Below are 13,139 nucleotides of genomic sequence, written 5' to 3' on the forward strand. Positions count from 1 at the left end.
GAAGTTTCCCAGCTTTCTTGACACGACCTGTCTCTCCAGCTACGTTTGTGTCAAGTGCAAATGTAGCGAAAATGCACTCTGTTCCTTTGTCCAGATGTTTAATGTGCAACGTGAATAGTTATGCTCTCAACACAGACAGCTGTGCAAGTCTTAAAAAATCAGTAGCTGCCATCCTGTAAAACCCCTCTGTTCTCACTCAGCCAGTCGGCCAATCCCCATTTTTGTTATTTTACCTTAACTCTTCTCGACTGTGTCTTTATGAGTTTTCCACCAATTACCATCCCCAGAGCCTGTGACTGTCACAAATCAACTCCATTTTCCTTCTGCTTCTCAGGTCATAAGGATGGAGAAAATCTGCTTCATTTGTATTTCCTGATGTCTGTCTGCGCACGCTAAAACATTCATCTACCTTCTTTCCCTGCACATAACACCCGACCACCTAAGTTATTCCAGCATAGCCTGTTTTATTTAAAACAAATTTCAGCTGCTGCAGTATTTTGCTATTATTTTCTTGCAGGTGTTTCTCACAGCACTGAGTCTAAAAGTACAGATGTTCCAACGATTAGCTGCTTTCTTACTGAGTAGTGGATGAAGAAACAGATCTATGGCCTCCTGTGTGAGTCTTTTTTCTTTAATTTTAGTCACAATTACCGAATGATTGCAACACAATGTAACTTGGCGCACCGTGCCCATGCTGGTTCCCTGAGCAGATTAGTTCACCCCACTCTCCAGCCCTTTCATGAGCAAGACTGGCTGATATTGTCAATCTCCAATTGCCTATGTAGAAGGCGATGGATTATCTTTTTGAACAGCTGCAGTCCACGTATGCACGTGGTCCCAGATTACTGGCATGTGAGGAGTTTCAGGTTAAACACCTGGAAATGATGAAGGAATTGCAATGGATATCCAAACCAACAACATAAGATTATAATTCTACCCCGTCTTCCATCTGTCAAAATGTCCAAACTGATTCACAGGAATGTGAAAAGGCAACACTTGACACGAAGCCACATAAAGAGTTGTTTAGGCACTTGACCGAGCATGTTTGAATGGGTTCTCTCTCAATTATATGCTTCAAGTCAATTTTACAGGGTATTAGAACGATTGATTTGCACTCAGCAAATTTGGATCAAAGATCAGAGCAGAGTCTGACGGAATCACTTCATTTACCCTAACCTGAATACTATGGTGTTCTGAACAGGGAAGGTACAAACTTCATTGAAGGTCGGGAGAAACAGAACACGTGTGTGTGGGCGAGGTTTCACCTGATCATCTGGCCTGGCAAGACGCAAAGCGAATCAGCACAGTGAGAAACTTTGCAAATGTCAGGATTGTGGAAAAGGAGAAAGTGAGGATCGCAAATGCTTGCAATCAGTGTCGAAGAATGTGGTACTGGCAAAACACATCCCGTCAGTCAACATCCAATCAGAAGCCCTTCATTAGGAGATTAAATGCCCCAAAAATATGAAACAAGGGGTAAAACAAATAAGAACAGGAAAGAGGTCGTACTTCAAAAGTTAAGTGGACTAAAGTTTGAGTCAATTAGACCAGACAGGCTTCATCCCAAAATGTTGAAGAAAGAGGAAGACAATGAGAGAATGTGGATGCGCTGGGAGTCATCTTTCAAGTTATGTGATATCTGCAACGTCTCCTGTGGAGTGGAATTCGCGTTGGTACCCCACTGTTTTGCTTGTTCAGGAGTCTTTTCATCCGGTCCCACACAACTTCACGAAATACAATGTGGTTGTTGTAAACGTACCAGCATTCATTAAGGATTGTTTACCAGCTGGAAAGCATAGAGTAAAAATAAGCGCACTCTTCTCAGGTTGGTGTTCTGTTACTGGTGGAGTACCACAAGGATCAGTGACAGCATTGCTGCCTCACAGTGCTCGAGACCGGGGTTCAATTCCACCGTCACGCGATTGCCAACATGAAGTGTACACATTCTCAGTGTCTGCGTGGGATTCCTGTGGATGCTGCTATTTCTGCACACAGTACAAACATTCACGGTTCAGGTGAATTGCCCATTATATCCAGGAATGTACAGGCTAGGTGGATTGGCCATGCGATATGCAGCATTTCAGAGAGAGAGTAGGGCCTCATTGCAGCGACTGCATTGCAGGGATTGTATGATTCAATGCTTAAACCAAATTGTTCCCAAACATTATACATGATTTGGACATTTGGACCTCTTGTAATTTTTCCAAACTTGTTGATGACACCAACTGGATCGGAATGTATGTTGTGAGGGGGATGGTGGGAGCCTTCAAGTGAAGTTTGACAGCCTCACGAATGGGTCAGTAAATGGCAATGTATCCATAGCACACTATAGCTCCACAAAGAACTTCAAAAATCTGGTTAAATCTGACTACCTTTTCGCAAAGTATCTTGAATTTTCGTCATACCCTTGATTTTCTTTCTCCAAGTGCCTTGCTCAACAACTTTATTTAAAAAAAAAACATTGAGAAGCTTTCATGTGACAGATGTTAAGCTAACTGCTTGTCATTTCCTCCTTGACGTCCCTTCTGTTCTGACTAAATAAAACTCACTGATCTGCATTGGTTCCCAGGATGACTCTCCACTGATTTTATAATTCTCAGACTTGTTTTCAAATCCATCCATGGTCTTACACCCCATTAATCCACCACTACTTCCAGCCCAATATTCCTCTGTGCTCTTCCCACTCCTCTACTTCTGCTCTCTGTATTCGAACGCTCCTTACTCCCCCACTGACAAATATGGATTTTACACTGAATGAGAGAGTCTGAAGCAGTGTTGCATTTCACTAAACACTACAGGCTACTGCTCTTGGCGTTAATATGGAGTTCTACTACATCACCATGTTATCTAAACAAATTAGATCAATTCATTATCATGACTATGAAGTAGATTCCTGCAAAATACTTGACTATTTTCTGTGTGCTGCCAAGTCCTGTATCTTTCTCTATCCCCTGTTTCACTTTGATTGTGACATGGCACATTTTACTACTCCTTTATCACTTATAACTGTCCTTTGTTTGAGGTCTGTATTTCTGGTTTTGTGTGTGGTGGGGCAGTGACAGCCTGATGTGGAATTGCAGAGGGTTATGAAGTTGAAATTGTGTGGTGTACCTTGAAGAGAGGTAGAATGTTGTTCTACACTGACAGCTTACGAGAGCAGTGTCAGAGTTTACTGGAAAATTGAAAATATATAACATTTGGCTGTGAAATAGGTACCTGAGTTGGTTGCCATTTAGACGACAATTCAACTTTAACCATCGAGATTCAATTACGTCTCTGTAAACTAAAAGCCAATCGATTTCGAATTTATTATTCTGCCATCATCGAACCAATGAGATAATCTGATTTTGGGGTATAAGAATGGTAGGCATTTTGAACATCAGAGAGAGTTACTGCCATCAAGGGAGAACTACAGGAGGAAAAGAAAAGCCAAAAACAAAAAGACAGATTGCGAAATTAAGGGAAATGACTCTGGCAATTTGTGCAGCTAGCACCAAACAAATGTTAGCATGAAAGCTGCTGGGTTGCGCTATTGGATCTTATCATCACCATGATCACATGTGCCCTAAACACTGACATTGATAACTCGTCCGAATCTCATTTCGTCTGCTGCTGAAACTCTCATTTTTCCCCCTTTGATATCATTAGAGGGGACTTTAAATGAAAAGGCTGGCGAGTTTGCTCCATTGAAAAATTGCAGTTCTGAGGAACGATGTTTTAAATGAATATCAAACGCGACTGTAAAAATTCAGCGAAGGAACAAAAAATGCAGTGACAGTGCTGGAAGAATGCCACAGAGACCAGAACAACTTAGCGGTATAGTGGAGCTAATGGTAGTTAATCTATCAATAATGATCAAATAAAAGGGTAGAAATAACAGTGGATTTTCACAACTCCAATGTAGTGTGTCATTGTAATGCGAAATGATTTTTGAAGTGATTTCAAGAGCACTGTTTTGATCAGTCATGCTAAGACGAACAAGAGGAGCACAATAGGAGGAATGGCGTCGGGAGAGCATCATGGTAGTAGAGAGCACAAACCAGTCAGCTTAACATCAGACTGAAAGCCACCTAGCACAATAATTAGACTAGTATGGTTGACCTGGTGTGTGTTTATTTTACCATGGCCTACTGGTTAAAAGCTGAAAATGCGTTGCTGGTAAAGGGCAGCAGGTCAGGCAGCATCCAAGGAGCAGGGGAATCGACGTTTCTGGCATGCTGAAACGTCGATTCCCCTGCTCCTTGGATGCTGCCTGACTTGCTGCGCTTTTCCAACAACACGTTTTCAGCTCTGATCTCCACCATCTGCAGTCCTCAGTTTCTCCTCGAAAACTGGTTAAAAGATCAACGTCTGTGGCATTAATGGAGCTGCCCTTTACCAGCAACACATTTTCAGCTTTTAACCAGTTTGCCATGGTAAAATAAACACACACCAGGTCAACCATACTAGTCTAATTATTGTGCTAGGTGGCTTTCAGTCTGATGTTAAGCTGACTGGTTTGTGATCTCTACTACCATGATGCTCTCCCGACGCCATTCCTCCTATTGTGCTCCTCTTGTTCGTCTTGCCATGACTGATCAAAACAGTGCTCTTGAAATCACTTCAAAAATCATTTCGCATTACATTGGAGTTGTGAAAATCCACTGTTATTTCTACCCTTTTATTTGATCATTATTGATAGATTAACTACCATTAGCTCCACTATACCGCTAAGTTCTTCTGGCTTAGTGGCAGGAAGTCAAGACAAATTGGTAGCAGATCATCTCTGGTCCATGACAGTAAAGGCTCCAACATGATGATTGATTTCACAACCACCGGGATTGGAATGGATCGAGTGGTTTCATGTTCCCGATGTTGGGATCGGACACGTTTACCCATCAAGAGTGACAGCAGCAGCACAGATAGAACGGTGCCAATGTGCGCGTTAGATTATGGAATGGCTCTGTGAAATGGAAGGAGCGATGGAAAGGAGGGTTAGTGACCATGGAAGTGAGTCAAATCTCTGACAATGCGTGGGCGTGAATTCTGATTTATGAAATGGAGAATTGTGATATTCCACATAAGTAACCAATGTTGTGGAATACTATATAATCTCGTGTTCCCGGGGCTAAACTAAGAGAGACTGAATGGCACAGCAGCGAAGATCAAACTGGAAATGGGCATGAGGATGAGCCCGCTGTGACGGTGTAAAGGTGCATGAAATGCCGGGGCTGGGACTCCACACTCACCTGTAGTACGTTCTGTTGACATGGAGCAAGGAGCATTGTGATATCAGATTGGGACCTCCAACTTATATGGAGCAGCTTCTGTTGACAGAAAGCAGGGGGCATTGTGGCAGCAGTCTGGAAGTTCCAACCTCCCCTGGAGCAGATTGTATTGATAAGCAGCACGGAGCAATGAGACATCAAGTTGGGAGAAAGGATACTCAGTTATTTTAATCTGAATTAAATTAGTATTTAGCAGGAACCATGTTTGTAGATTCAGTGAATATCTGTCCCAAGGAAATCTCCCAAAAATAAGGGAAAATGTGGGAAAGATACAACTCGTGGAGGAGAATCTGTGCAGAAAGAAATGCAGGCAATATTTTCTTTTTCTGACTTTTATCATAAGACTGACTGCGTATTTGTTTAAATTGCAGCAAGCTATTTTCAGCTCCTGTCATGATATTACATTTCCTGAAAACGCACGCACGTCATTCCAGCAAACTAAACTTCAAATAATTAACGGTATATAACTAGCTCAAAGTGGGAGGACCGAGTTTGGTGCTGGAGGGTTGTTTTTCAGACTGAAGTCCTCTACTTTTTGTCATTTATTTGGAGGTGTAGTGGACAGCAAAGAGAGTTACCACAGATTAGAACAGGATCTTGACCAGTTCGGCCAATCGGCTGAGAAATGGCAGATGGAGTTTAATTCAGATAAATGTGAGGTGCTGCATTTTGGGAAAGCAAATCATAACGGGACTTCAACACTTAATGGTAATGTCCGAGGGAGTGTTACTGTATAAAGAGACCTTGGAGTGCAGGTTCATAGAATTCTGATATTTGAAATTTAATTTGAAAGCGGAGTCGCTGGTAGATAGGATAGTGAAGAAGGCGTTTAGTACGCTTTCCTTTATTGGTCAGAGTATTGAATACATGAGTTGGGTGATAATGCTGCGGCTGTACAAGACATTGGTTAGGCCACTGTTGGAATATTGCGTGCTTATCTGGTCTCCTTCCCATCGGAAAGAAGTTACGAAATTTGAAAGGGTTCAGAAATCAAATATGAGGATTTTGCCAGGGTTGGAGGATTTGCAATATAGGGAGAGGCTTAACAGGCTGGGGCTGTTTTCCCTGGAGCGTCGGAGGCTGAGGGGTGACTTATTAGAGGTTTTCAAAATTATGAGGGTCAAAGATAGGATAAATAGTAAAAAAAGGCTTTTCCCTGGGGTCTGTGAGTCCAGAATTAGAGTGCATAGTTTTAGGGTGAAAGGGGAAAGATATAAATGAGACCGACGGGGCAACGTTATCACACAGAAAGTGATAAGTGCATGGAACGTGCTGCCAAAGGAAGTTGTGGAGGCTGGTACAATTGCAATATTTAAGAGGCATATGGATGGATATATGAATAGAAAGGGTTTGGAGGGATATGGGCGGGGTGATGGCAGATGGGACTAGATCGGGTTGGGATATCTGGTCAAAATGGACGAGTAGGAACAAAGGGTCTATTTCCATGCTGTACATCTCTCTGACTCTATGACTCTATTTGATGTTGCCATTATGCTCGAGTTTATCTTGATTTCTGGAGAAAAAGCAGGAAACTAATGTTGAAATTTATAGGATCACCGATGATCCCATTCAATCGCTGAACAGACAAGAGGCTGAATGGAAGCTTCATCATGATAGATATGTTTTCATTATGAATCGCGCTGAAACACGAAGTGGGGAGGATTGGACTGAAGCAGTGGTGGTGATTTTCTTTCCTGGTTAAATTTTTGAATATGACTGCTATTTCTCCTGTCCATGTTAACATCACAACTCCGAAGCGTGAAAGCGTGAAGAACATGTGGGACAAGTGGCGCAAAGTCTAACGTGCCTGACTCCAGATCAGAACATTGCAGGTTTCATTCCTCTCTCGCTCGAGGTTAATGCAGATATTTATTACACTTACAACCTAATCTTCCTCATTGTTCTGAAGCCGAGATGAAGTTTGAGCTCCTGATATGCAGACACGAGAATCTCTTTCAGTACACGTCCAGGAGAATATCACAGTCAATGTCGCAGCGTCATCACAAGTGAGGAAGACCAAATAGTCCCACACACTGCGAATCCCACGCACTTTTCAATTTCACAGAGCCAAGGACCCAATCGCTGCGGCTCCTCGAATTGGCAAGGAAACAAAATAAATATCTCAGTCTCATGTTGGTTCATGGAGTGCTGAGGCACTTCTCCTTCTTTAAGAGTCTGGAACATTGACTCAAATGTCCGTGGAGACATTGATTGATTAGAAGCATTGAAAGGAATCCTATCACAGATGCCCATGCTGTTGATGCTGAACAAAACAGCCCTTACTGGGAATTGAACCCGGGCTGCAGTGGTAAAAGTGCCAACTCAGAACCACGACACGACCAGGGACGAGTACAGCGGTCAGACGCACGTAGAGTGATAGCCCTCAAATGTGTTGGACGCGTTCTTTGCAGAAACAACCGCTTCACTATCCTCATTCCATTTTCCATCTCTTTGCCTTGTATGACTTAGCATGACAAATACAGACTGAATACCTCAGAAGGTTGCGTTGATTTAATCACAACGAGTTGCAGATTTATCCACCACCACTGGTGGATAAAGTATTTACTGCTTATCTACTGATAACTTCCTGTATCTTACATTTAGTCTACACCACATGGCGTTTTACCGAGAGATACCATTTCTTTCAGGCTAATATGCCTTCATCTCTCATTGTTTCGCACATTTCAATCATGTTTCCTCACAATCTCCTCTTCTCCATTGAAATTAGACCAGAGAAACTGATCGTTTCCAAAAGTAAAACACCCTTTCCCTTTGCTGAATACTGCATTGTGTCCTTTTTCTGAGCATGATGTTCTAGTGATCTCCGGTACATGTCAGTAAAAATTGCTACATGAGCAATGATCTCACGACAGCAGTATGTCAATGGATCGCTTGGTTTTAAGGTCCGAATTGTGGGATTGGGTCACGTTCGCCCAACAACATTGACTGCAGCTGCACAGACTGAACAATGTCAATGCGAGTGCTTGATTGCCAAATGCCTCAGGGAAATTGGAGGAGCGACCTAAAGCAGGGTTACTGATCGTGGGATGGGGAGAAATCTCCCAGAATGGGTGGGTATGAATCCTGAGACATAGACAGCAGAGATGTGAAAGGGCGAGGGTTTGAAGGATCAAAATCGTCACCTCGACGAATATTTTCATGTCAATAAAGATTGATTCGCTCCTGCTTTTGTTAAGCATGTCTTACTCTGCATAAAACGGTAACAAGTGACAATACTGGAAGTCAAATTGGAGATGATCTTTCTGTTGCCAGTACGCAAAGTGCTAACTTTGCACGATACCGGCACCACATGGAATAGCATGATGCAAAAAGCAGCAAAGATAGTTGCAGAGGATATGTTAGGAACAGGACTACATGAACAGTAGTAATACTTGACAAACAGTAATTGAGACATGCAAACTCATGGTGGGCTGAATGGTTAACTTTGGTATCTCCAGAGCCGATGGATATTTCATCACTTATTTTGTTGAAGGCGAAGATTGATATAGTTCTCCAGAAAATGCAACCGTAAGGGAATAGTGCAGGGAATTGCTGGAATGTATTTCTGCAAAAGAAATGTAGTTTACCTTCGGTTTCTTAACCGATTTCGTCAGACAAGCAAGTGACTACGGCTGTGGAATATTATATAGTGCCAGGTTTCAGGCCAGGAATACGAGAAACTGTATGGTGCAACAACGAAGATCAAACTGGAAATGGGGATAGGGATGAGCCAGCAGATATGGGTTCAGTAATGAAATCAGTGAGTGTGAAGCATTTCGCTGAAAGTATAGAGTGAATTGAAATGCGGGGAACTGGGAGTTCCAACATTGCGAGGAGCAGATTCTATTGACGTGGTATACATCGCATCAGGCTGGGAGCTCCAACGTGAACTGCAGCAGCCTCCATTGACACGAAGCTGAGAGCATTGGGATATCAAACCGGTAGTTCCAACTTTACCTGGAGCAGCTTCTATTGACATCTGCACAGAGAGAAACGGAGGTAATGTTTTCGCTCTCTGAGCTTTCTCATATGGCTAACTCTGCTCTGGCAGGAAGGGTTTTTTTGTTCATTTCATTTTATCGAATTTCTTGTAAACTTACACCGGTCGTTAAAGTACTTTCAAACTTCGAAAATTAGCTTGAATACGATGTTGTGATTAGGCATTGGTTTATCAAAAGTGATGGAGCAAAATCAGTGAAGTGAATTTGAAATTCATCAGATGAGCGGAGATACCATTGAATGGCTGAGTAGACACAAAGTGAATGGAAGTTTCATGAGCATGAGTGTCTTTTCGTTACAAAACCACCCGCTGCGCAATGAGTGGATCATTGGAATGAAGCAGTAACAGTGGTTATCTTTCCTGGTTATTCAACTTGTGAACATGAGTACGATTGGTCATGTCCGTGTTTCGATCACAATTCTGCAGAATACCTCAAGCACGCGCAAGCGCAGTGTCACAATGGCTAATACGCTTGGTTACGGTACAAAAATCGTAGTTAAGGTTTCGACTTGGTTCAAAAGCAAGACTGGCAGTCTTCAAATTCACATACAAGCTAATTTACCGCACAATGTGGCACATACGACGGGCTAGTGGCACAAATGGATGACATGTCTAACTACAGATCTGCTGAGTGGAGTTTCGATTCCAACCTGGCTTGTGGGCAGCGCTGACTTTATTGCACTAATAACTGAGTGTTCTGAAGCCGAAATGAGGTTTGCAACTTGAACTGCAGGGACAAGAGTCCCTTCATTAAATGCCCCTGTGAACATCAGAGTCAATATCCCAGAGTCATCACTGGAGGGGAAGTTGAATTCGTCACTCACGCTGCCCTTTACACCTGTCAACATTCCGAGGTTCACTGTGGCACCTGCGATTGTGAAGGAAACAAGACACAGAGCCAAGTCTCAGCTTTGACAATTTTGGGAAAATCGTTAGGAATCAGAATCAGAGGAGATTGGAGAGTGAACTGTTTGAATGAGCAGAGACTGCCGAGGCACCGTCCCCTTTATTTAAGAGGTTGGGACATAATCTCTCATTTCTCGATGGAATTAATTGATCCGGGGTACTAAAAACACTCCACTTGCATGTGGTCTGCTTTTGCTGATGTCCTTGTCAGAATCGAAACAAACCCCAACTCCCGAACTGAGAATCAAAGCCGGGTCACAGCGAAGGAAGCAAAAAAAATGGAACTGCTCGCCACCACGGACAGCTACACGAATACCACGTATGTGTAGAATGACAGCCCTCAAGGTCGTTGTACATGCTTTCGTCAGATGCAATGGCTTGACTATCTTTATTCATTTTTATCACTTGCCCTTATTTGCATTCACAACTCAAGTTCAGATCCGTGTATTTCTGAAGGTGATGTGAGTTCGCCTCTGTGCATCTCTTCATACAGTGAATCCAGATTCTACCATACGCTTGCTGATGAGACTTTTCTGCATATCTCCTCAACCCTTTCCACCTATTAACTTCAGTCTATGCCCCTGTTGATCGGTCAAGTGGAAACGTTTCTTTTAGTCTGCATTGTCCATGTCGCTCATTATTTAGTGCATATGAACTATGTATCCTCACAGTTTCCTCTGCCTTAAGAAAACAACCACAGTCAAAACAATCTTTCTTCATAACCTAAACTTTTCAACTTGGTCAATTTCTGCACGGTTTCCAGTGCGATCACATGACTACTGTAATGTGAGTTGCAGAACTGCACGCAATATTTCGGGGGAACCGAATGAACAAATGAAATAAACGACTGGAGAAAGCCACAGAAACCTGTCGTTTCCAATAAAACATATTTTGCTCAATCCTGCGCTGTGCACTTATCCTGAGCCCGATGCTCCAGTAATCTCTTGTCCATGTCAGTAAAAGCTGCTCCACGAGGATTAATTATAGAACAGCTGCATCTAAATGGATTGAATTGCTTGAAGATGTCGACCATGGGATTGAGCACTTTCACCCAAAACAGTGACCGCAGTTGTACAGAATGAACAGTGTAAATGTGAGTATTATATTGCACAATACCTCAGTGAAATGGGAGGGTGAACGTTTAGGCGAGTTAGTTCTTGTGGGAGGGAGAGATTTCTCCGATTAATGGTGGTTATGATATGTGAAACGCAAAGATGTGAGACAGCGGGTGTTTGAAGAAGGAAACTTATCAGCACGAAGAATGTTTTTATGTAAAAAAAAGATTGATTTTCACAGCGTTAGCTAAGCACATATTACATGGAGTAAAATGGGAAAAATGCCTATTGGTGTCACAGTGATTCGAGTAGAACTTGCTGTGTTGACAATGCCAAGGAAGAACCATTTCATGATCCTGGCGCCACATGGAAAAGCACGATGCAAAAAGCAATAAGGATCGTGGCAGAGTGTATGCCAGGAACAAAGGAATACTTGTCAAACAGTGACTGAGATGTGGGAACTCAGATTCGATTGAATCTTTAGCTTCTATGTCCCGAGAGACTGTAGAGATTGCAACACTGAGGTTGTAGGAGATCACATTTGCGAGATATCTACAAAACTTCAAAGGGTCATGGGATACTGCAGGGTATTGCTGAAATGTATTTCTCAATAACACTGTATTTTAACATCGGTTACTTCACCAATTTCCTCACTCATTGATGTGATCATGTCATGGCATATCATATAATCCCAGTTCAAGGGCGTGGAATCAGAGAATTTGAGTCGCTCTGCACCCAATACGAATTGGAAATGGTGATGGCGTTGAGCGTGAGCATGTGGCTGCGAAAATTCAATTGGTCAGCGGAATGCCATTCTCTGATGATACAAAGACACATGAAGTATCGAGGATAAAAGCTACCGCCTTAACGACAGCGGCTTCAATTCCCACGCATCAAGAAGCAGTGGGACATCAGACTGGGAGCTCCAATTTCACCTACAAGAACTTGTATTGACATGGAACAAGGAACATTGGGACAACAGTTGGGCGAAAAGATAGTCACCTATTTTAATCTTGTGTGAAATAGTTTTCAGCAGGATACTTGTTTGTGGATTGAGGGAATATCTGCAACTGGGAAAATCTAAATTACAAAGAAGAATTCTTCAAAGAGTCAATTCTTGGAGAAACATCTGTGCAGAGAGAAGCAGAGGAATTTTTTACGTAATCTGCCCGTCCTTATATGGTTGACTTTGCACTGGATTAATTTCCATGAAGGGATTTTTTTGCTCGGTTCACTGTATTCACTTTCCTGCATACTCGCAAAGGTCATTGCTGTAATCGCAATCTCTGAAAGTTAACTGGTAGATACAGTGTGGTAATTAGGCTCACGTTCACGTCAGTTATGCTGAAGAAGTAGATTCGAAATTCATCAGATCAGCATTGACTGACTGAGCAGACAGAGTGTGAATGGAAGCTTCATGAGGACATATGTGTTTTTTTTGGAAAATTCGCTGCTTTGAAAGGTGAAGAAGATTGGACTGAAGCAGTGACAATGATTATCTTTTTCGCTTGTTCAACTGGTGAACATGACTGCTATTAACCATGTACGTGTTAACATCATGGCTCTTAAGGTCAGCTACAGGCGTCGGGCCAGTGGCGTAATGGATAACGCGCCTGACTACGGATCAGGCGATTGTAGGTTCGAATCCTACCTGGCTCGGGTGTAGCGCAGATTTATAATAAGCATAAAACTGATTTTTCCGAAGCCAAAATAAGGTATGCGTTCCTCATCTGCAGGACCGAGAATGCCTTCATTAAATGTCCCCGAGAATATGAGAGTCAATGTTCCAGCATCATCACAGGAGGGAAGCCGAATAGTCACGCGTGTTACTCATGTGCACAATTCCATTTCATAAAGCCACCGATCGAATAACTGTTGCTCGCGGGAATTTCGGCTTTGAGAACTTTTCGA

General features: G+C 42.6%; 1 non-coding gene across 1 annotated transcript; it reads left to right on the forward strand.

The window, feature by feature from the left end:
• The first annotated feature begins 12,814 nt into the window (after window positions 1-12,814).
• trnar-acg (transfer RNA arginine (anticodon ACG)) lies at window positions 12,815-12,887 on the forward strand. Its single transcript has one exon. It is a non-coding gene; the product is annotated as a tRNA-Arg (tRNA).
• Window positions 12,888-13,139: the final 252 nt, after the last annotated feature.

The sequence above is a fragment of the Chiloscyllium plagiosum genome, unplaced genomic scaffold (assembly GCF_037043375.1).
Source record: "Chiloscyllium plagiosum isolate Xiang-an unplaced genomic scaffold, Cpla_swu_hap1 HiC_scaffold_29, whole genome shotgun sequence".
Classification (NCBI taxonomy): Eukaryota; Metazoa; Chordata; class Chondrichthyes; order Orectolobiformes; family Hemiscylliidae; genus Chiloscyllium; species Chiloscyllium plagiosum.